At 44.5% G+C, this 25,885-nt stretch overlaps 1 protein-coding gene across 15 annotated transcripts in view; it reads right to left on the reverse strand.

Moving 5' to 3' along the window:
* Positions 1-25,885, reverse strand: part of LOC147114610 (focal adhesion kinase 1) — a 630,568-nt gene that overhangs the window by 533,255 nt on the left and 71,428 nt on the right. The window contains exon 2 of one of the 15 annotated variants that reach the window (XM_085992420.1): positions 25,389-25,461. The exons of the other annotated variants lie outside the window; for them this stretch is intronic. The gene's annotated coding sequence lies outside the window, so the exon portion shown is untranslated. The remainder of the gene's footprint in view (positions 1-25,388; positions 25,462-25,885) is intronic. 15 annotated transcript variants of the gene reach the window in all.

Consider the following 25,885-nt stretch of genomic DNA (forward strand, 5'->3'; position numbering starts at 1 on the left):
CCGACCTGGACATCAGTTCATCGGTGCTCCAAGCTGACTGCACCCCATCTACAAGCCAACTTCATCCCACCATGGAACCTCTGACTGACTTTGGACTCCTACCTCTTTTCCATTCACAAATAGGACACATCTATCCTAATCCTAATCTTTTCCATGTCTGTGTAACTTGAGTTTCCGTGTCCAGTCACTTGCGCATTTTGGCTAGCACTCCGGACGCAAGCCCATTACTTCTATCTCCCTTTTTCCTTACTCTCTCTCTACCCTTTGAGCCCTTACCCGCAAATCCCACCCCCCTCCCATTACCCAGTCATGGCTCCTTTCATTTTTCCCCTCGGGTACTTTGCACCCCCCCAAATCGAGCCCCTCCCCTCCCCCCCAATCCTTACCCCAACCCTTCACTATGCCTCCATCTTCAATCTTTACTGTCGCCATCCCAGGCTCGACTCCCTCTTGGATAAGTCCACAGCTTCCTTCTGTTGCTTTTCTCAGCATTCTCCAAATGGCCCATCAAAGAACTCATAGCTGCCCCCTTACTAGTAGCAACCCCAATTGCCCCATCCTACCCTATTGCTGACCTTCCCACCCAGTGATCCCGCTGGCAGAAATCTTGCCAACCTCTTTTCCTGTCTCATGCATCCCTTCCACCGCTGACCCCATGACTCTGCTATTGGAGCAACAATCGCTGTTCCTCTCTGCATCTTCCACCAGAATGTTCATGCCTTGTCATCCATGACCTTAGTGAATGATTGCATCAACATCATGGCTTTGCAGAAACTTGGCTCATGGGTGATGACATCTTCCCTCTTACTGAAGCCTCCCTGCCTGGCTGTACCTTCCATGACCTTCCCCGCCCAAATCGTCGCGGTGGTGATGCGGCCCTCATCATTAAATCTCACCTTAATCTGTCCCCAACTCCTATGGCACCTTCTGCTCCTTTGAGCACTACCCCTTATTCCACCACTCTTACCTCTCCCTTAAAATCCTCATTCTCTACCCCACCACCCAAGCCCCACAACATGTTTTCACTAAGATATCCTCACTGCTTTCCTCCCTCAGCCTCTACATCGAACGATTTCTCAACCTCAGCGATTTCAACCTCCATCTCAACTTACATTGCCCTTTCTCCTCCCTTCAACTCTCCCTCCAATAAACTCTCCTGCCCATACTTACAGCCACCCCCTTGAACTCCCCATCTCACGGCCTCTCGATTCCATCCCCCTCCCTGACCACTGTCTCAGGCTGAACCAGATGGTTCGCACCCTCGGCGTCCTATTTGACCCCAAGTTTCTGACCTAAAATCCTCTCCATCACAAAGACCATCCACCTAAAGCCAGTCTTACCCCTGCCTCAAATCGATCTGCTGCTGCAACCCTCATACATACTTTTGTTACCTCCAGACACCACTATTCCCATGCTCTCCTGGCCGGCCTCCTCTCTTTAACCCTCCATAAACTTGAGCTCATCCAAAATTCTGCTGCCATAAGCTACCGCGCGTCAAGTCCCATTCAACCCTCACCCCAGTGCTCGCTTCCGATCCACTAACGCCTCGATCTTAAAATTCTCATCTCGTGTTCAAATTCCTCTCTGGCCTCGCTCCATCCCATTTCTGTAACCTCCTACAGCCCTACAACCCTCCGAGAACGCGACATTCCTCCAACTCTGGCATCTTGCACATCCCCCACTACCTTTGTCCCATCATTAGCGGTCATGCCTTCAAACATCCAGGCCGCAAACTCTGGAATTCTCTCACTAACCCTATCCACCTCTCTCTCTCTGTCTTCCTTTAAGACACTCCTTAAAATCTACCGCTTTGACGAAGCATTTGGTCACCTGTCATAATGTCTCCTTATTTGGTTGATGTCAATTTTGTCTGATTACACTCATGGGAAGTGCCTTGGGACATTTTACTATGTTAAAGATACTATACACACACACACAAGTTGTTATTGTTTTGCACTCATCAGTTGTGTGTCTGTTGTGATGCTGTGAATGATAGTTGCAGAGGTCTCTGTCAGAACTAGTATTTTTAAATTAGAAACAAGATAAACTTCTTCATTTGGAGACAGAATGCAAGAGTCCAAAATACAGACTGCACAATAGAATCTCTCAATGCTGCTCAGACATCTGGCATCAGAGGTGTTTCTATAGGAAGTGTGTCAGAGGTACATAGGAACCGTAGGAGACCATTCAGCCCCCACTAGCGAAAAAGGTTTCTCCCGATCTATTCCTTTCAAAATCCTAAAAACCTCAATCAAATCACCCATTAACCTTTCTACAGTATATTCCAGGGAAGACTAACCTAGTTTATATAATGTCTCCTCATAATCGAGCCCTGGGAACATTCTGATGGATCTGCGCTGCACTCCTTCCAAGGCCAATATATCCTTTCTACGGTTTGGTGCCCAGTAATGTACACAGTCCTCCAGCTGTGGTCTAACTAGAGCTTTGTATAACTATAGCAAAACTTCCTCTCCTTTATATTCTAGCCCTCTAGATATACAAAGCTAACATTCCATCCTGTCATTACTATACTCGTCTTTCAAAAGATGACGCACCCCACAACCCTGACATACTTCAGCCAACAGAATAACTGAGCAATATTTTTATTTGAAGGCAACTGAATTATAAACAGTCATGGGTGACAAATGTAACTTCAGTCAATCAAAATTTCAGAAATTTCTTCACCAACATCTGCTGAAGAACAAAACTAGCAAGTATAGTGCATACACTGCAATTAGTAATCAATCAAATACACCATGTCATTTATAAATCAAAACTGTATTCAACTCTATTTAGCCTTGACGTAAGAAAACTACCAGGCACTTGGTCTAAGCGTTAAACAAAGCTTTAATCAACTGTTTTACAACATGGAGGTCTAGTTGTGTCCTTCACTGGTTCCTGTTAAGAATGTCCTGCGCAAGCTGGGCCCGTGCCCGAGTATTTATACTCTCCCTGGACAGCGCCACCCGCAGGCCGCTCAGTATTATTTCATATGTCTTTCTTTCATGAATGACTGATTCATGTCAAGCCTCATTTAGACTTTTACTTAGCTTTAGTTAGAGATCTTATCTGGAGTACTGCGTCCAGTTTGGGCACTGCATTTCAAGAAGGATACATTGGCATTGTTCATATTTCTATACAACCAGATTTAAATGATACAAAAGCAAAATACTGCAGATGCTGGAAATCTGAAATAAAAACAGAAAATGCTGGAAATGCTCAGGAAAGAACAAAAGGGAACGTCTATGATAGGATGGAAGGCAGGAAAGATTGAGAGAGATTAAGAGATATTGCAAGGCAAAAGGATAATGGGACAAGTTAAGAAACAAAAGATAGCTCTAGCTTCCAGTCGCCCGTCACTTAAATTCTCCGCACCACTCCCACTCAGACCTCACCGTCCTTGGCCTCTTACATTGTTCCAACGAAGCTCAACGTAAGCTCAAGGAACAGCACCTCATCTTTCGATTAGGCACTTTACAACCTTCTGGACTCAGATCAACAATTTCAGACCATAACCTCTGCCCCTAACCTTTTTTCCCCCTTTTTTTTTTTAATTCTCTCCCACATGGCAGCTGTCTTTCATTCTGCCAGTGCCATTTACACTTCATCTCGAGCCATCTTTTGTTTCTTAACATGTCCCATTGCCATCTCCTTTTGCCTTGCACCATCTCTTAATCTCTCCTGCCTTCCATCCTATCACAGACCTTCCCTTTTGTTCTTTCCTCCCCTCTCCCCTTTCCCTGCTCCTACACTTGCTTAAAAACCTGTTCCATCTCCAGCTTTTTCCAGTTCTGACGAAGGGTCATCGACCCGAAACATTAACTCTGTTTCTCTCTCCACAGATGCTGCCTGACCTGCTGAGTATTTCCAGCATTGTGTTTTTATTTCAGATTTAAATGATACTTGCTTTATCTTGTACACATTCAGAACTGAGTTTCTGTTTAATTAAAGTTATTTTGTACACAGGCAACTGCAGGTAGTATAATTGTTAATTCTACAGTTCATGCAACTGCAAGAGCAGATTACTAAAAAGATTATCAACTTCTGTGAAACTGCTCAGAGAATCAGATGGATAAAACACTCAAAATAATAAGTCAGGAAGGGTCCCCAAGTGGAAGAAAGGTATTTTTCCAAGGAAAGTTACCCTTTTTTGCTGTTCCATACAGAAATAAATTGCTAAATAAGTCAGAAAATTGATAGGCGGGTATTCTACCTTAAGCTTTGTGTGTCTGACCTGTTAACAATGCATGTAGGCAATGAAGAAAGACTGCTAGTTTCACTACTTAAATTCAACATTAAAAGTCGAATTGCGTGCATCTGTTCCTTAGTTTACCTCTTGGTCTTAATTGAAGTTTTTTAAATCTGTCAATTTCAGGAAAGCATTTATGTTTTATACTACTGTTTGGGATGCTTTGCTGAAGCATGCAAAATTTTACCTTTGTCTTGAAAGCTCTACTCACTCAGTATAAGAGTGTAACCACATCACATACTATTATTAGTTACATCAACCACAACATATGTGGCTGTCCTCCAAAGCCAATAAGCAAGCAAAAGTGAGGAACGTGTATGCATCTGCTTACTTTTCATCCGCATTTAAAAATAACATACCCACATGTATAAATGCCCCAACATAGAGGTGCCATTTAATAGGTTGTGAGTTCTCCCTTGCGGCTTTTCTGGTAGTTTCGCAAAGCAATTAAACTATATAGTGCTTTCCACCCTCCCCAAAGGGAAAATCCTGACCATGATCTATACACAGTGGCTAGCTCAAGCAGCGCTGTCTAAGCCTTGCAAACCCAGAGGTACTCTGCCCTCCAACTTCAGGAATTTGAGAGCAAAGAGAGCTGTTGACAAAAATATGCACGAATATATTTATAAATTGATGCTGTTGTAATGCTTCTGCATCTGTTGCTGACTTGTTGCCACTATTCTCCATGGAATGTTTTTTGCCCCGAGTGAGGAAGACTCGTCCTTGACCATTGTTATCCTTGCTGCTATGAATTGCAGGAAGGGAATAATTAGCCCAGGCTACATTTACGTCATGTACTGACTGCTCTCTACAAGGTGAAGGAGGTGTGGTACTTTGCTTCTACGTGACCAATTTCCGTTAACTAATACGGATGGGTAGAGAAGTCTGACTTAATTGCTTTTTAAAAGCCTGGTTTTATTCAGGATAATCAAAATGTGTAGGAGTTAATTCAGTACGTTAAGATATTTGCCTCAGCATAATTTTAGATTTTAGTTTCTAATAACCAAAAGGATTTGACAATAGGATGACTTTGCATTTAGGTTTTTTTTTAACCGTAATAAGGTCAATGAGAACACATGCAATAAAAGATTAAAACAGACAGCACTAAGTTTCACCACGGAGTTTGGTAATTATTACAATTATTTTTAAATGATGACAATCAGCACCCCAAGGATAAAAAGAGAAATGTAACATTGTGAGGAAATCTGTGGCTTTAAGCAGATGTATCCAAAGGAAACCAGAAAGTTAACTGGGTACATTCAGCCATTTTGAACATATTGCATCTTTATCAACTTTCCGGAGGTCACAACAGCTGCATAAACACTGCAGAGTGCCACAATCCTGATTTCATGCTTGATAGTCAGCTTCAGGGTAGTCTAGCTGACAACAGATAGATGTTCTTTCAAGTAACTCCATAAATCAGATTGAGAACTGGTGAATGGGCAGACAAAATGTGCTCTAAACAGAGAGATAAGTAAACGGGTCTCTGGTTGAACTCACTTCAGCATCACATTGTTTTTTTTTAATTATTCGTTTATGGGATGTGGGCATCGCTGGCAAGGCCAGCATTTATTGCCCATCCTCAATTGCCCTTGAAAAGTTGGTGGTGAGCCGCCTTCTTGAACTGCTGCAGTCTGTGTGGTTAAAGTACTCCTACAATGCTGTTCGGTAGGGAGTTCCAGGATTTTGACCCAGCGACGATGAAGGATCGGCAATATATTTCTAAGTCAGGATGATGTGCGATTTGGAGGGGAATTTGGAGGTGGTGGTGTTCCCATGCGCCTGCTGCCCTTGTCCTTCTAGGTGGAAGAGGTCGCGGGTTTGGGAGGTGCTGCCGAAGAAGCCTTGGCGAGTTGCTGCAGTGCATCTTGTAGACACAGTGCGCTGGTGGTGGAGGGAGTGAATGTTTAAGGTGGTGGGTCGGGGGGGGCCAGTCAAGTGAGCTGCTATGTCCTGGATGGCGTCGCGCTTCATGAGTGTTGTTGGAGCTGCACTCATCCAGGCAAGTGGAAAGTATGCCATTATACTCCTGGCTTGTGCTTTGTAGGTGGTGAAAAGGCTTTGGGGAGTCAGGAGGCGAGGCACTCGCCACAGTATACCCAGCCTCTGACCTGCCCTTGTTGTCACAGTATTTATGTAGCTGGTCCAATTACGTTTCTGGTCAATGGTGACCCCCAGGTGCTGATTTGATGATGGGGGATTTGACGACGTGCCGCTTGATAGGAATGTTGACGACCCCTTCCATCACTTTACTGATGAGTAGGCTGATGAGACAGTAATTGGCCGGATTGGATTTGTCCTGCTTTTTGTGGACATACCTGGGCAGTTTTCCACATTGTTGGGTAGATACCAGTGTTGTAGCTGTACTGGAACAGCTTGGCTAGAGGCGCGGCTCGTTCTGGAGCACAAGTCATCAGCACGACAGCCGGGTTGTCGTCGTCGGGGCCCATAGCCTTTGCTATATCACATCCAGTGCGTTCAGCCACTTCTTGATATAACATGGAGTGAATCAAATTGGCTGAAGACTGGCTTGTGATGGTGGGGACCTGAGGAAGAGGCCGAGATGGATCATTCACTCGGCACTTCTGGCTGATGATGGTTGCGAACGCTTCTCCTTGTCTTCTGCACTCGCGAGCCGGGCTCCACCATCATTGAGTATCGGGATGTTCATGGATCCTCCTCCTCCCATTCGTTGTTTAATTGTCCACCACCATTCATGACTGGATGTGGCAGGACGGCAGAGATTTGATCTGATCTGTTAATTGTGGGATCGCTTAGCTCTGTCTAGCATGCATGTAGTCCTGTGTTGCAGCTCGGTGGCATAGTGGTTAGCACTGTTGCCTCACAGCGCCAGGGACCCGGGTTCGAATCTGGCTCGGGTGACTGTGTGTGTGGAGTTTGCACATTCTCCCAGTGTTTGCGTGGGTTTCCTCCGGGCGCTCCGGTTTCCTCCCACAGTCCAAAGATGTGCGGGTTAGGTTGATTGGCTATGATAAATTGACCCTTAGTGTTAGGGGGATTAAATACGTGGGGTTACGGGGATCGGGTGGGATATGTGTCGGTGCAGGCTCGATGGGCTGAAATGGCCTCTATCTGCACTGTGGTGTTTCTGTGATTCCCCAGGTTGGCACCTCATTCTTAGAAGCGCCTGGTGCTGCTCCCGGCATGCTCTTCTGCACTCCTTGTTGAACCAGGGTTGGTCCCCTGGCTTGATGGTAATGTTAGAGTGAGGGATATGCCAGGTCATGAGGTTAGATTATGGTGGAATACAATTCTGCTGCAGCTGATGGCCCACAGCGCCTCATGGTTGGCCAGTTTTGAGCTGCTAGATCTGTTCTAAATCTATCCAATTTAGCAGGGCAGTAGTGCCACACAACACAACGGAGAGTATCCTCAGTGTGAAGACGGGACTTCGTCTCCACAATGACTGTGCAGTGGTCATACCTACCAATACGGTCATGGACAGATGCACTTACAAGAACGATAACTGGACTCCAAGGGATAAATTACAAGCTGAGATTACAAAACTAGGGTTGTATTCCCTGGAATTTACAAGGTTAAGGGGTGGTTTGATCGAACTTTTCAAGATATTAAGGGGAACTGATAGAGAGAAACTATTTCTGCTGGTTGGGGACATAGCCTAAAAATTAGAGCCTGGCCTTTCAGGAGTGAAGTTAGGAAACACTTCTACAAGCAAAGGGTGGCAGAAGTTTGGAACTCTCTTCTGCAAATGGCAGTTGATGATAGTTCAATTGTTACTTTGAAATCTGAGATTGATCGATTTCTGTTAACCAAAGGTATGAAGGGCTATGGGACAAAGGCGGGTATATGGAGTTATGTCACAGATCAGCCATAATCTCATTGATTGGTGGAACAGGCTCGAGGGGCTAAATGGCCTAATCCTGTTCTTGTGTTTCTAAGATTTAATAGAGGTGTTCAAAATTTTGATAGGGGAGATAGGGAGAAACTGTTTCCACTGGCAGCAGAATCAGTAGCCAGAGGACACAGATTTAATTAGCAAGAGAACCAGGGGGGAAGGGAGGGGGGGGGGTGGGGGGAAGAAAACTTTTTTTTTTTTTTTTTTTTTTTTAAATGGAGCGAGTTGTTGCAATCTGGAATGCACTATCTGAAAGGGTGATGGAAGCAACAGCAACTTGCATTTATATATCGCCTTTAGTGTAGTAAAACATCCCAAGGCACTTCACAGGAGTGTTATCAAAACAAAATTTGACAGTCATAACGGCACAAAAGGAGGCCATTCAGCCCATTGAGTCCATGCTGGCTCTCTGTAAAGCAATCCAGTCAGTCCCATTCCCCCGCTCTATCCCCGTAGCCCTGCAAGTTTATTTCTCTCAAGTGCCTATCCAGTCTCCCCTTGAAAACATTGAGTGTGTCCACTTCCATCGGTAGCGAGTTCGAGGTCCTCACCACTCGCTACGTAAAAAAGTTTTTCCTCACATCACCCTGTATCTCTTGCCCAAAACCTTAAATCTGCGTCCCCCTAATCCTTGTACCATCAACTCGTGGGAACAGCCTATCCCCGTCTAGCCTATCCAAACCCGTCAATCGTGTACACCTCTATCAAATCACCCCTCAACCTCCTTTGCTCTAATTAAAACAAATCCAGCTTCTCCAACCTGTCCTTGTAGTTAAGATCCCCCATCCCCAGAACCACTGGTAAATCTCTTCTGCACCCTCTCAAGGGTCTTCACATCCTTCCTAAAGTGTGACAACCAGAACTGGACGCAATACTCCAGTTGTGGCATAACCAGCGCTTTATAAAGGTTCAGCATAACTTCTCCACTTCTGTACTCAATACCTCTATTTATGAAACCCAAGATCCCATATGTTTTGCTAACCGCTCTCTCAATATGTCCCGCCACCTTCAGGGACCTCTGCACATTAACTCCCAGGTCCCTCTGTCCCTGCACACTCTTTAAAACTGTGCCATTAAGTGTATATTGCCTCTCCCTGTTCCTTCTACCAAAATGCATCACCTCACACTTCTCTGTATTAAATTCCATCTGCCACTTGTCTGCCCATTTTACTAGCCTATGTCCTGTTGCAGTCGAATGGTACCATCGTCACTGTTTGCCACACCCCCACGTTTTGGTGTTATCGGCAAATTTAGAAATTCTACTTTGTATAATATATATATATTTGGAGAACACTACTGTCTAACATCCTCCAGTCTGAAAAACAGCCATTTACCACAACTTGCTGTTTTTTGTCCTAAACCAATTCCTTAGCCAAGCTGCCACTGACCCACCTATTCCATGAGCCTCAATTTTGTTAACCAGCCTTCTATGTGGTACTTTGTCAAACGCCTTCCTAAAATCCATGTAGACAACATCCATTGCATTCCCTTCATCGATCCTCCGTGTTACTTCATCAAAAAATTAAATTAGTTAAACATGATCTGCCTTTGACAAATCCGTGTTGGCTCTCCTTAATTAGCTTAAACCTCTCCAAGTGGCCGTTAATTTTTTCCTTGATTATTGTTTCTAAAACTTTACCCACCACTGATGTTAAACTGGCCGGCCTGTAGTTACTAGGATTGTCCTTACACCCTTTCTTGAACACTTGCCACTTTCCAATCCCCAGGCACCGCCCCCGCATCTAGGGAAGATTGGAAAACTATGGCAAGCCCTTCCGTTATCTCCTCCCCCAATTCCCTTAGCAACCTGGGATGCAAGCCATCTGGACCAGGTGACTTATCCACTTTAAGCATATCCAGTCTTTCTAGTACATCCTGTCCATCAATTTCCACCCCTTCCATTGCTTCTACCTTTTCCACTGCTACCGATATTTTGTCAGCATCCATCTCCTTAGTAAACACGGATACAAAGTACTCATTGAGCATTCTAGCCTTGCCCTATGCCTCTAAGCATATAACACCTTCTTTGTCGCGAATCGGCCCCACCCCGCCTCCTACTACCCGCTTACTATTTACATGCCGGTAGAAGATTTTTGGGTTCCCTTTTATGTTAACCGCCATTCTAATCATATTCTCTCTTTGCCAATCTTATTTTCATCTTCACTTCCCCTCTCAACTTATTGTATTTGGTCGGGTTCTCTTTGAAGAATTCACCTGACATGCATCATACACCCTCTTTTATTGTTTCATCATCCTCTCTATCTCCCTCGTCATCCAAGGAGCCCTTGCTTTGGTTCCCTTACCCTTCGATGAGTCACATAAGGAGGTATTAGGGCAGATGACAAAAAAGCTTGGCCAAAGAAGTAGGTTTTAAGGAATGTCTCAAACGGTAGAGAGAGGTCGAGAGGCAGAGGGGTTTATGAATAAATTCCAGAGCTTAAGAAGCAGATCTTTCAAAAATTGTAAACTTGAAAAGTAAAAATTTGCAAGGCTATGGTGAAAGAGCAGGGGAGTTGGACTAAATGGATAGCTCTTTCTGTGGTGTATAATTCTATGAACTACATAGTTAAAACAATAGAGTACACACCAGAGGAAGTTATGCTCAAATGATGTTACACATTAATCAGACCCCACCTTGAGGACAGTGTCTAGTTCTGGTCACAGAAACACAAAGGAGATGTTCAAGTGTTGGATGTTGTGCAGAGAATACTTGGACTTTTCAGTTTTGAAAGAATAGATTGAGATGATTTTTTAGAGGAAATTAAAATAGAAAATGAAATGGAAAGCATACACACAGAATATTATCTCAAACTAAGTTGAGAGTAGGACTAGGGGACACAAGTTCAAACTGGTCAAAGGCCAATTTAAGACTTGTGTCAGGAGGTTCTTCAGAAAGATTGACCAATATATGGAATAGACTTTGGGATAATAAATGATTCCAGGACCTCTGTCTCCAGTTTAAGAATTGTTTTAATTAGATGCTGTAAGTGTCTTCCCAGATGAATGAACAAAAATGGCTGAATGGCCTTTTTATCTTGTAGTAATGCAGTTTCTTGTGACACCAACATAGCAATCCATTCCACTGTCTGTAAATTATATGGACAACAGCAACATTTTACAATCTTCAATCAACCATTTTCAATTGCTTTGAATGTGAACACTGTTGCTTACAAATTAATTTCTTTGACTTTTAAGGGGCATGTGGTAAATAGTTAGCTTTAAAACTGGAGACACGGACAGTTCAAATACACCAACATTACTAACCTCACTAGCCAAAGCCATGCCAACTTGACAGACATGCTCTTTGCCGAATGATTTACTGTGTTAGTGATCAACAATGTGATGGGAATGGGGAATTTTGCTTTTTCAGTCCCTAGTTAATATTTCTCACTGAGTAGATTTGGTGAAAATTTTAAATAAGTCTAATGAAATACATATGGTATGTGTCAGAAATAATTTTTCACACATTTACTTCAGGTCCCCCAATACTTTTATCCTAAATTCCACCCTTTTGTTTAAATCCCTCCATGGCCTTGCATCTGCCTATCTCTGTAACCTCATCCAGGCCTACAAACAACACTGTAACTCTATTCCTCAGACTCCAGCCATTCTACACTTCACCACTGACAGCCACCCTTTATTCACTTATTAGGTCCTATAAAATACACTCCCTAACTCCTCCACCTCTCTGTCTCCCTTTCATGCTTTAAACCCTCCTCAAAGCCCAAATTTTAGACTAAGCATTTGGTCACCTTTGGCGTGGTGTCCATTTTTTTTTAATGCCTCTGTGAAGCCCCTTGGGACCATTTTGCACATTAAAATCACTATGTCATTGTCGTCTGGACCGTAATTACATTAAGGGTCCATCACTGGAATTTCTGTACTTTTAAAAAAATTTATGACAGCCTCCTTACGAGATACCAGAATGAGTGGTTTCATTGACATTTGACTAAATACTGCAGTGAAAAGTATCCCCGTCACCTGGTGCCACCTTAATCTGCAATTATGATCTCTCTATACCCAGTTGAATTGGAGATCACCCTAACTTCTAGCACAGGGGTTCTCAACCGGATGTCCACAGCCCCCGAGAGGTCCGCGAGGGCCAAATCATTACAACAGAATGCAGTTTCTGAAATGACTAATATCTTCCACTGGCTTTTTCAGGATAAACCCAGCAGCCAAATTGGCCTAAGGATCAAATAAAAATATTAACAAAACAAAGCTAATTAGTGTTTTATTAAATTTGAAGAAAGGCTAAACGGTGTTTTTATTGATCTAATTCAGTTGTCTAAAAAGTGAATAACATGCATGATCTTTTAAAGTTATACAAATATAATCATTGTAAAAGGAATAAAAGTGATATTAAATAAAAGTAGCCTATTTAGCATTTTACTCTTCCGTGTTGTTAAACTTGTTACACTTTTCCGAAGACAAACGGCTTCAAGCAGTGCAGTCCAAAGTAAACTAGCTGCTATTAAAATAAAGCATTTTTGGGTACAGTAGTGTTATAATACTGGACCAGCAGTAGTTGGTCATGAATTCAAATCCACAATGGCAAGTGAAAGTGAATTGAATAAATCTGGTAATTTACAGGATGGTATCAGAAAAATAACCATGAAAGCTAACGGACTTAAAAATCCAACTAGTTCACCAACGTCCTTCAGGAAAGGGAACCTGCCACCCCTACCTGGTCTGACCGTGATTCCAATCAAGCACTACATGGTTGACACTTGATGTCGTTGAATTGGCCGAGCAAGCTACTCAATCGTAAACAATCACGGCAACAACAACAACTTGCATTGATATAGCGCCTTTAACATAGTAAAACGTCCCAATTTCAGTAAGGAGGAAAATATTGGATGGACCAATCGGCAACAACACAAGCATTCTATTAGCCCAGTCAACCCAGCAAAGTTCCCCTCACTATCAACTGGGGAGTTGTGCCCAAGTTGGAAGAGTTATCCAACATGCTAGTTAAGCAACAGCTTGGTATAGCCATACTCACTAAAAGCCACACTTACCAGCCAACATCCTAGACTCCTCCATCACTGTCCCTGGTTATGTCCTGTCCCATCCTATAATATTCTATTCTAAGAGGGGACACGGTGCATACAGTCAAATGGGCACAGCCCAGGGAGTCCTCAACATTGACACCAAGCCCTGCAAAATGTCATAACTTTAGGTCAAGCGGGGTCAAAAAACCTCCAGCCGATCATCAACTTTCTCTTCCCCACCACTCCATGTTAAACATCACTTGGAGGAAGCATTGTGGAGCGCAGATGTACAGAATGTACTCAGTGAGGGACCCCAAAGTCCACCACCATGAGTTGCTCAGTACCACCACTGACCAAGGCTTGATGGGTGTGCATCAGATGGTAAGGAAACCAACACAAGAGAGTAACCTACTTCACCCAATCCTTAACCTGCAGTGGCTTCTTTTCACATGGACCGTGAAAGGAAATCCCTCTTGCAGGCAGTGGCATCCTGCCTATGCTCAGTGCCATGATGTCAGAGAATGATAGTTAATCAATACTCAGCACTTCAGCTTTTGAGGCTAATTAGGGATTACCACCAGCACTTTCACTTTGTCTGCTGGCATCTTTTTAAATACCTACAGAATGATGTGAAATGGTGACAATGCATTAAAAAACCTGTGTCCCCAGTAAAAGGAAAGCCTGCCCACAGCTTTGAGACCAACATGGCCTCTGTTCTTAAGCAGAACCACAAGAAATGATGGCTGTTCCTCAGAGCTAACAAGTCTATTTCTGCACGCTAAAGCTCTCTTGGAAGCTATGCTAAACAGAGTCATTTCAGTGTGCAGAATCACACACAAAATGTATTGATCACGCTGCGGAGTCCAAGGCACTGACTGCTGGTTCCTGCCGCAAACACTGCAGCCTGCATTTGGTCTTTAAGAAGCATGAACCGAGATTGGAAAACACCCCACTCTGTTTTAGAAGCTGCTTGTGCTTTGGCGAACAAATCCTTCACAATGGGCCCAATGAGATGCCATCCGAATCCGATTTGGCCCTTATTGGTAAATTTGTCAGCCAGTTGCATTCTTTCAGTCGGACTTTCGTTCAGGGCAACGTGTCATTCTTCTCGTGCATGGTACATTTTCCATGGGTAGAAAGGACCTAAAGTACAACTTAAGTCTACGGCTGCTTGTTACACAAGTGTTCTGCTGAGTCTCAGTAGATGCCATACGCTCTATTTGAAGCTTTGGATTTTAATAATTATTGTTGAATAAAATAAAGGATTCTCACTATTTTGTCACATTAGATAACTGATGTTCTACAAGGAAGAGAAGAATGAATCAACTTGGATTTATATCGCAAATTTCATGACCTCAGGATGCCCCACAGTGCTTCACAGCCAATGCAGTAATTTTGAAGTGTCGCCATTGTTGTAATATAGGGAAATGCAGCATCCAATTTGCACGCACAAGTTCTACAAACTGCAATGAGATAAATTACCACATAATCCGTTTTTACTGATGTCGGTTGAAGGATTAAATGTTAGCCAGGACACCAATATAACTCCCCTGCTCCTCTTTGAATGGTGTTGTGGGATCCTTTATGCCCACCCAAGGGGGCAAACGGGGCCTCGGTTTAACATATCCGAAAGATAGCCCCTCTGACTGTACTCCCTCAGTACGGTACAAAGTGTCAGCCTAGGTTATGCACTCAAGTCTCTGACATGGGGATTGAAGGCACAACCTTCGAACTCAGGCAAGCATGCCACCACTGAGCCAAGGCTGATCCAGATTATTTGCCTCCGAGTTTCGGGGAAGAAACTGCACAAAAGGTTTTAGCTTTACTGGTTTCAATTACCCTCCTTCAGGAGATAAAATTTGTGAATCAGTAGATAAGTTGAGTGTGCTTCCTGACCTATTCTTCTTTAGTTTGTGCTCTAGGCTGCCAATGTGGTGGGAAGCAGTTGGAGCTGAGAGAAGAAAGCACCAACCTATCAATACCTTGTAATTGGGTCATGGAATGGCAAAAATTGTCATATTTTGTCTGTTTTACAGAGAAAAGGAATATGGCAGTCAGTACCTGAGAAAGGTGTGGAAGGCCTACTACTGGAGATAAATATTCAAAAGGAAATGTACTTAAAAAGTTATGGGGACTAAAAAAACAAATAGGAAAGCCACCAGGGCAGATAGAATGCATCCAACCAACCATAATTTGCAACTCTACTCTCTCCTGTGCAGTTTTTTCTCCACAGTTCCTCGGAGTTGGAAGCACAGCCAGGGTCAAATAAGACACCAAGGCGTGAACAACCCAAGACAATGGCCAGGGAATGGGATAGAGTCAGTGGCAAGAGTATAGGGGCTTGTGGCAGAAGTCGAAAACTACGCTGTAAGGGACTTCAGAAAGACAGACAGATTAGCAGATAGATGTCAATGACATTTAATGCAGAAAAATGTGCATTGATACAATTTGGGAAGATAAAGAGGAACTATACAGTTATTTAAAAAATCATGCGGGACTCTAGGCTTTATAACGAGGGACAAAATACAGTACACAAGCGAAAGGTAATGCTAACCTAAAAAAATAATTGGTGAAGGCATAATTAGAAAACTGCTTAGTTTTGCGTGCCCTACTTTAGGCCGAATACCAAGCCATGGAAAGGAAACAGAAAAGATTTTCAAGATGGTAGCAAGGATGGCAGGTTTTAGTTACGACGAAAAACTGGAGATTCTGGGACTCTTTACTAGAACAGAGAAGGATAAAAAAGTGTTCAAAATTGAGGTTTTGAAAAGGTAAATGGAGTAAGACTATTTGCATTGATCGGTCGGTTGGTAACTAGGGAACAATAACATGATCTGATGGTAATCTCTTATTTGCGATGGGTCAGGATATGCTGAATTGTTAAAGACCCTAATCACATGCTTTTAATTATTATTACACTTGAGTGTAGCGAATTAAATTATTTTCCATCAGTTTCGGTCATATCTGTTCAAGTACTTTTGACAGAAGCAGAGCGGTCTTCACTTCAAAACTTTTAAATTCCAGGAATTCTTTAAAGTGAGTACCATGTCCACAAAATGTAAATGGACTTCAAAGGGTTCTATAGCCAGACAGCTCTCCAGGTTTTTTTTTTATAAAGTGTGTTCTTGGGATGCAAGCCCATCCTATTCCTCGTTAAAAGTCAAGCACATCTTGTGGGTCTGAGTAGGAATGGCAGGTTCCTGTCCCTTAAGGACATTAATGAACCAGTTGGGTTTTTAAAAACAATCTGGCAGCTTTCGTGGTTATTTTTTCTTATGCCAACACATAAAATACCAAATTCATTGAATTCAGTTAATAACCTGCAAACGGTGGTATTTGAGCACTCAACCTCTGGACTGCCAATCAAGTACCATAACCACCACATTGCCACAAAGGTGGAAGGTTGCAGAATGCAACTTTAATGGCATTGGGCCAGAGTTTGCTTACAAAAAATAAAGCGCGTGAAGGACACGTCATTATTAACGTGCAAATCTTCCAGCACTTATGATGAGGTTGAGATACCCAATGAACTGCGAATCGCCACAAGTTTCTGCCGATTTGAGACACTCCTGCATTAACTTTGCGAAAACGACATCTCGCCCTTGACCTCTGACTTTCAGGAAGTCGCTGCCTCACAGAAAGTGAAGTCCAGTAATTATCAGCGCAAGTATCCTTTTAATGATGTGATAGTAGTGAGCCTCTAGAATGTGTTGCTGGCTGGTGTGGTGGATGCTGACGCGCTGCATGCCTTCAAGAGGAACTGTACAGGTTCTTGACTAGGGCAGAGATCGCTTCATATACAAGGCAAGAGGTTTTAAAGATAACACGTGGTCCACGTGATCTTCTGGACTGGTTTCAATCACCTGAGGAGGTTAGAGAGAAATTTTCCAGAGTATTTCTTCCCACATTGGCCTTGGGTTTTTCTGAATTTTTTTTTTACCTCTCCCAGGAGATTACATGGCTGTAAGGGGGTGGTGGAGAAGGGCAGGGGAGGCGGGGGGGGGGGGAGGGGGCAGTGGTAGGAAGTCTCTAGTCATCATGAGTATGGAGCAGGCTTGATCGATCAGCTGGTCTTCACCTGCCCCTCATTTACATACGTTGCATATGTTTAACGTAGGAAAACGTCTCAACTTATGAGGCAAGACAATGAGCATCAGCAGGCATCAATTATAAATGACAACACATGACAAGGGTCACTGAATAGTGATCAGCAGCAGGAATTTTTGTTAACTTTTACCCCACTCACCAAGGGATGTTGAGGTCAGTTATAGTGCTTCAACGGTTTCCCTTTGAGCTCGCTCGCTCATAAAAACCAGAAGCTAAACCAGAGGCCCACTAAACTAGCAGCAGGACTCCAAATGAAGAGTTCATAAAAGGAAATTAAGCATTATTGTTAATTTGCTTGTCGGCACTTCTGGCATGTTTTGTATATGTTGTGCCATTGGCAGTGAAAAGGCATAGCAAAAGATCACATCAATCTGTAAATACCAACTGACGTTAACTGAAACCCAGTGGTAAAATAACAAGCTTTTCACTGTTCAAAACGCATCATGTTCCACATGTACGCTGACAACATTCAGCTCCACCTCACCACCACCTCTCTCGACCCCTCCACTGTCTAATTTGTCAGACTGCTTGTCCGACATCCAGGACTGGATGAGCTGAAATTTCCTCCAACTAAATATTGGAAAGATTGAAGCCATTGTCTTTGGTCCCCGCCACAAATTCCATTCCCTAGCCACCGACTCCATTCCTCTCCCTGGCAACTGTCTGAGGCTGACTCAGGCTGTCTGCAACCTTGGCGTCATATTTGACAGAGATGAGCTTAAGATCCATATAGCCAATCCATCACCAAGACTGCCTACTTCCACCTGCCTAACATTGCCCGATTCTGCCCTGCCTCAGCTCATCCGCTGCTGAAACCCTCATCTGTGTCTTTATTACCACTAGGCTCGACTATTCCAACACTCTCCTGGCCCGCCTCCCATCTTCCACCCAACATAAACTTAAACTCATCCAAAACTCTGCTGCCCGTTTCCTAACTCGCACCACGTTCCGTTCAGCCCAAACCCCTGTGCTTGCTGTCTACATTGCCTCCCGGTCCAGCAACACTTCAATTTTTAAATTCTCATTCTTGTTTGCAAATCCCTCCATGACTTCACCCCTCCCTATCTCTGGAACCTCCTTTGACAACTTGCGCTTCCCTGATTTTAATCGATCCACCATTGGTGCGTGTCCTCCAAAACTCCAAAAGTACTTAATTGGCTGTAAAGCACTTTGAGACGTCCAGAGGTCACGAAAGGGATTATATAAATGCAAGTCTTTCTTTTTAAACCTCTCTACCTCTCTTTCGACAGCCAGCTCTACCTCACCACCACTTCTCTCGACCCCTCCACGGTCTCTAAATTGTCAGACTGCTTGTCCAACATCCAGTATTGGATGAGCAGAAATGTTCTCCAATTAAATATTGGCAAGACCGAAGCCATTGTTTTCGGTCCCCGCCACAAACTCCATCCCTCTCCCTAACATCTGTCTGAGGCTGAACCACACTGTTCACAACCTTGGTGTCATATTTGACCCTGAAATGAGCTTCCAACCACATATCCGCGGCATAACTAAGACCGCATATTTCCACCTCCATAACATTGCCTGTCTCCGCCCTTGCCTCAGCTCATCTGCTGCTGAAATATTCATCCACGCCTTTGTTACCTCTAGACTTGACTATTCCAATGCACTCCTGGCTGACCTCCCACGTTCTACCCTACGTAAATTTCAGGTCATCCAAAACTCAGATGCCCGTGTCCTAATTCGCACCAAGTCCCGTTCACCCACCACCCCGTGCTCGCTGACCTATATTGGATCCCAGTTAAGCAATGCCTCGATTACAAAATTCTCACCCTTGTTTTCAAATCTCTCCATGGCCTCACCCCTGCCTATTTCTGTAATCTCCTCCAGCCCCACAACCCCTCCAGAGATATCTGCGCTTCTCTAATTCAGGCCTCTTGAGCATCCCTGATTTTAATCGCTCAACCATTGGTGGCCGTGCCTTCAGCTGCCAAGGCCCTCAGCTCTTGAATTCCCTGCCTAAACCTCTCCGCCTCTATCTCTCTTTTCTCCTTCAAGATGCTCTTGAAAACCTACCTCTTTGCCCAAGCTTTTGGTCATCTGCCCCATCACCTTACGTGGCTCGGCGTCAAATTTTGTTTGACAACGCTCCTGTTAAGCACCTTGGGATGTTTTACTATGTTGACGATATATATAAGCACAAGTTGTTTCATTTAACTGAAAGATTTTGCAGCCATTTCTTATAATCTCATCAAAGCACTCTGGGTAGCCAAAGATGTTATGCCTGTTGAAAATTACTAACAAATGAAGTCACTACATTTCCCTGTACAAAAACCATCCCCTTGACATTCTTCTTTTTAAACAATAAAATTGTCATGGGACTAGGTGGAGCTTTACACAGAAAATAATGATTTCTCAATTACTTCACTGTTCAGGCACAATTACCAGCAGCAGAAAAATGTCACAACAACAAAACAGAGGGCTAAAGTATGTCGCAAATGCTCTAACCAGAGCAACACTTCAGATAAGGAACATTCAGTAACTAAACTGAGATTTCTGAAACTCAGAAATAACTTAATTTTATTTAGTTTACCCTTCACAAGGACAGTATAATTCTAAAGGGGGTGCATGAACAGAGAGACCTGGGGGTATACGTGCACAAATCGTTGAAAGTGGCAGGGCAGGTTGAGAAAGCGGTTAAAAAAGCATACGGGCACCTGGGCTTCATAAATAGAGGCATAGAGTACAAAGGCAAGGAAATTATGAGGAACCTTTATAAAACACTGGCCTCAACTTGAGTAGTGTGTTCAATTCTAGGCACCACACTTTAGGAAGGATGTGAAGGCCTTGGAGGGAGAGCATAAAAGATTTATGAGAATGATTCCAGGGATGAGGGACTTCAGTTATGTGGCTAGATTGGAGAAGCTGGGGTTGTTCTCCTCAGAGCACAGAAGGTTGAAAGGACATTTGATAGAAGCGTTCAAAATCATGAGGGGTCTTGACAGAGTAGATAGAGAGAAACTGTTGCCGTTGGCGGAAGGGTCGCGAACCAGAGGACACAGAGTTAAGGTGATTGGCAGAAGAACCAAAGGAGACATGAGGGAAAAAAAATTTATGCATGGTTTTTTGGTTATGATCTGGAATGCACTGCCTGAAAGGGTGGTGGAGGCAGATTCAATCGTGGCTTTCAACAGGGAATTGGATAAGTAACTGAAGCAAAAAAAAACTTGCAGGACTACGGGGAAAGGGCAGGGGCGTGGGATTAGCTGAAGCGTTCTTGCAGAAAGCCGGTACAGGCTCGGCGTGCCAAACGGCCTCCTTCTGTGCTGTAACCATTCTAACATTCTACTCCTCAATGTTTAAAAAATATAAAAATGAGAGATTTATGTTCTATTTCTGACATTAATGCCGTTAGGTGGACATAATGTCACAGATGGAACTTTCAATCAACACTGAACTACTGATAGGGAAAATTCCAATTTCCAATAATTATGTTTATTGTTGCTGAGCATAGGAACAGGAGTATGCTATCGAGCCCCTCGAGCCTGTTCCGCCATTCAGTGAGATCATGGCTGATCTGCAGCCTAACTCCATAATACCCGCCATTGGCCCATATCCCTTAATACCTTTGGTTAACAAAAATTGATCAATCTCAGATTTAAAATTAACAATTGATCCAGCATCAATTGCCATTTGCGGAAGAGAGTTCCAAACTTCTACCACCCTGTGTGTGTAGAAGTGTTTCCGAATTTCACTCCTGAAAGGTCGGGCTCTAATTTTTATACTATGCCCCCAAGTCCGAGACTCCCCCCACCCCCACAACCAGCAGAAATAGTTTCTCTCCATCTACCCCATCTGTTCCCCTTACTATCTTGAAAACTTGGATCAGATCACTCCTTACCCTTCAAAATTCTAGGGAATACAATCCTAATTTGTGTAATCTATCCTCGTAACTTAACCCTTGAAGTCCGGGTATCATTCTGGTAAACCTACGCTGCACTCCCTCCAAGGCCAATGTATCCTTCCTAAGGTGTGGCACCCAGAACTGCTCACAGTACTCCAGGTGTGGTCTAACCAGGGCTTTTAAAATCTTACAACAGGATTTTCATTTATCCAACTGATCTTATCAGATCACAAAATCCTAACAGGTAAGGAACGCCATTCAGCCCATCTTAACTGATCCATCTAGAACAACCCTGCACTCCCTCCAGTGCTGCATCTAGTTGTTTCTTAAGAAGCACCTTCTGATATCAACAAAAGTTGCCTTTTATTAGTTTGAACCCATGTCCCCTAGTCCTATTCAGACAGTTTAATTTAAAAGTGGCTCTGGACTATTTACTAGCTTATATGCCCACTATAAAATCACCACTCAGACACCTGCTTTTGTAGAAAAGAATTTGCATTTATATAGCAACTTCATAAACTCAGTGTCCCAAAGCATTTCACAGCCAATTAAGTTTAGTCATTATTTCTGTGTAGGCAACGTAACAGTCAAGTTGCACACAGCAAGGTCCCACGACAATGAGATCAGTGGCCAGGTAATCTGTTTTTACCACGGATGTTGCCTGACCTGCTGAGTTTTCCAGCATTTTCTGTTGTTTTTAGTGATGTTGGTTGAGGGATAAATGCTGCCTAGGATGCCAGAACTCCCCTGCTCTTCTTCGAATAGTGCCATGGGCTCCTAGGGCCTCAGTTTATGTATCACTGACAATACGGCACCCCCTCAATAGGACAGTGAAGTATCAGCCAAGGTTATGTGCTCTGTCAGCGGGGCTTGAACTCCTGACCGTGCGTCTCAGAGGCGGGAGTTCTACCTCTGGGTCAAGGCAAACACCTAGGCTGAAAAGCCCAAGTCGTTTCAGTCTTCGCTCGGAACTCAAACTCCTGATCAGTCCTGTGGCTACCTCTGCGCCATCTCCAACGCTTAAATGTTTTCCCCATTTTGTGATGACCATACCTGCACACTGTCGTCATAGTGTGGGCTCAGCAGAGCACTGTTTAGTTGCATCACTAATTCCTCTGACTTGTATTCTACTGTTTGACGACGTTGTTCAAGATTCTAATGGCTTTGCTGCTCTATTTGTTTCACATGCAGAGCCTTGAATCTACGAGGTCCATATCAGCTTCACCCGGAGCTAATTCAACACCACTTATGAAGTATGTATAATAACAACAGAAAATGCTGGAAAAACTCAGCAAGTCAGGCAACATCCGTGGAGAGAAATTTGAGTTGACGTTTCGGGTTTGACCCTTCTTCAAAACTGGAGAGAAAAGGAACTAGATCGAAGGCAGGGCTGCGATCGGACAAAAGAATAAAAGAACCAAAAGAAGTAAAAGAGATTAGAAGCTAGACGAGATGGTAATAGGCTGTGATTAGGTGTAAAGTGTACTGGCAGGGCAAAAGATAGCTGCCAGGTGTGAGAGAGAAACAAAAGGAAAGGGGGGGGGGGGGGGGGAAAGGAAAGGAGTGGAAAAATATAAGTGAAAATGAAATAGGGGCCGAGGTTATGATCTGAAATTGTTGAACTCGATATTGAGACCGGAAGGCTGCAGACTGCCTAATCGGAAGATGAGGTGCTGTTCCTCGAGTTTACGTTGAGCTTCCGTGGAACAGTACAAGAGGCCAAGGACGGTGAGGTCCGAGTGGGAATGGAGCGGTGAATTGAAATGACAGGCGACCGGAAGCTCGGGGTCACCCTTACGGACTGAACGGAGGTGTTCCGCAAAGCGGTCACCCAATCTGCGTTTGGTCTCCCCAATGTAGAGGAGACCGCATCGTGAGCAGCGAATACAGTATACTAGATTGCGAGAAGTACAAGTAAATCGCTGTTTCACCTGGAAGGGGTGTTTGGGGCCCTGGACAGTGGGGAGGGGGGAGGTATAGGGGCAGGTGTTACATCTCCTCCGCTTGCACGGGAAGGTGCCAGGCGAAGGGGAAGGGCTGTTTGGGGTGATAGAGGAGTGGACTAGGGTGTCTCGGAGAGAGCGGTCCCTGCGGAATGCTGAAAGGGGAGGGGAGGGGAAGATACGTTTGGTGGTGGGATCACTTTGGAGGTAGCGGAAATGCCGGAGGATGATCCGTTGAATGTGGAGGCTGGTGGGATGAAAGGTGAGGACAAGGGGAACCCTATCGTGGTTCCGGGAGGGAGGGGCAGGGGTGAGGGCAGAGGTGCGGGAGATAGAACTGACACGGTCGAGGGCAGTGTCCACCACGGTAGAGGGGAATCCTCGGTTGCGGAAAAAGGAAGACATGTCTGAAGCACTGGTGTGGAAGGTGGCATCGTCGGAGCAGATACGGCGGAGGCGGAGAAACTGGGAGAATGGAATAGAGTCCTTACAGGAAGCGGGGTGGGAGGAAGTGTAGTCCAGGTAGCTGTGGGAGTCAGTGGGCTTGTAGTAAATATTGGTCGATAACCTATCCCCAGAGATGGAGACGGAGAAGTCGAGGAAGGGAAGGGAAGAGTCAGAGATGGACCATGTGAAGGTGAGGGAAGGGTGGAAATTGGAGGCAAAGTGAATGAAATTGTCAAGTTCGGGGCGAGAGCAGGAAACTGCACCGATACAGTCATCAATGTATCGGAAAAAGAGGTGAGGGAGGGGACCTGAGTAGGACTGGAACAAAGATTGTTCCACATAGCCTCCCTCACCTCTTTTTCCGATACATTGATGACTGTATCGGTGCAGTTTCCTGCTCTCGCCCCGAACTTGACAATTTCATTCACTTTGCCTCCAATTTCCACCCTTCCCTCACCTTCACATGGTCCATCTCTGACTCTTCCCTTCCCTTCCTCGACTTCTCCGTCTCCATCTCTGGGGATAGGTTATCGACCAATATTTACTACAAGCCCACTGACTCCCACAGCTACCTGGACTACACTTCCTCCCACCCCGCTTCCTGTAAGGACTCTATTCCATTCTCCCAGTTTCTCCGCCTCCGCCGTATCTGCTCCGACGATGCCACCTTCCACACCAGTGCTTCAGACATGTCTTCCTTTTTCCGCAACCGAGGATTCCCCTCTACCGTGGTGGACACTGCCCTCGACCGTGTCAGTTCTATCTCCCGCACCTCTGCCCTCACCCCTGCCCCTCCCTCCCGGAACCACGATAGGGTTCCCCTTGTCCTCACCTTTCATCCCACCAGCCTCCACATTCAACGGATCATCCTCCGGCATTTCCGCTACCTCCAAAGTGATCCCACCACCAAACGTATCTTCCCCTCCCCTCCCCTTTCAGCATTCCGCAGGGACCGCTCTCTCCGAGACACCCTAGTCCACTCCTCTATCACCCCAAACAGCCCTTCCCCTTCGCCTGGCACCTTCCCGTGCAAGCGGAGGAGATGTAACACCTGCCCCTATACCTCCCCCCTCCCCACTGTCCAGGGCCCCAAACACCCCTTCCAGGTGAAACAGCGATTTACTTGTACTTCTCGCAATCTAGTATACTGTATTCGCTGCTCACGATGCGGTCTCCTCTACATTGGGGAGACCAAACGCAGATTGGGTGACCGCTTTGCGGAACACCTCCGTTCAGTCCGTAAGGGTGACCCCGAGCTTCCGGTCGCCTGTCATTTCAATTCACCGCTCCATTCCCACTCGGACCTCACCGTCCTTGGCCTCTTGTACTGTTCCACGGAAGCTCAACGTAAACTCGAGGAACAGCACCTCATCTTCCGATTAGGCAGTCTGCAGCCTTCCGGTCTCAATATCGAGTTCAACAATTTCAGATCATAACCTCGGCCCCTATTTCATTTTCACTTATATTTTTCCACTCCTTTCCTTTCCCCCCCCCACCCCCCCCCCCTTTCCTTTTGTTTCTCTCTCACACCTGGCAGCTATCTTTTGCCCTGCCAGTACACTTTACACCTAATCACAGCCTATTACCATCTCGTCTAGCTTCTAATCTCTTTTACTTCTTTTGGTTCTTTTATTCTTTTGTCCGATCGCAGCCCTGCCTTCGATCTAGTTCCTTTTCTCTCCAGTTTTGAAGAAGGGTCAAACCCGAAACGTCAACTCAAATTTCTCTCCACGGATGTTGCCTGACTTGCTGAGTTTTTCCAGCATTTTCTGTTGTTATTTCGGATTTCCAACATCTGCAGTATTTTGCTATCGTATGAAGTATGTATGTTGCACATTTTTTCTTCCCACGTGCAGTGCTTTAAATCTGTCGACATTAAGTATCACCTGCCATTCTTCGGCCCACTCACATCTTGTTTATCTCATTCTGTAGTTTCTGGGCTGCCACCTTCAATTTCTTTGTTCCTTCTACTTGGATATCATCTGCAAATTTAACCAATTTACATTGTTTCAGGATCCAAGTCATTGATTTAAATTGGAATTCGTAGTGGCCCCAACACTTAGTCCTGAGACACCTCACTCTGTACTTTACCTCACTAACCACTACCTGTTGCTTTCTACCCCTCAGCCAGTTTCCTACCCATACCCAAGTTTTGCGCTGATCATAGAGTTGAATCATAAAATGGTTACAAGGCGATTTAGACAAGTTGAGTGAGTGGGTAAATACATGGCAGATGCAGTATAACGTGGATAAATGTGAAGTTATCCACTTCCATAGGAAAAACAAAGGCAGAGTATTATTTAAATGGTGAAAGATTGGGAAATGTTAATGTACAGAGGGACCTGGGTGTCCTTCAACAGCAGTCACTGAAAGCAAACAAGCAGTTAAGGCGGCAAATGGTACGTT

Source organism: Somniosus microcephalus, chromosome 7 (genome assembly GCF_052327205.1).
Source record: "Somniosus microcephalus isolate GS21.2 chromosome 7, FLI_Smic_1.0, whole genome shotgun sequence".
NCBI classification, from domain to species: Eukaryota; Metazoa; Chordata; class Chondrichthyes; order Squaliformes; family Somniosidae; genus Somniosus; species Somniosus microcephalus.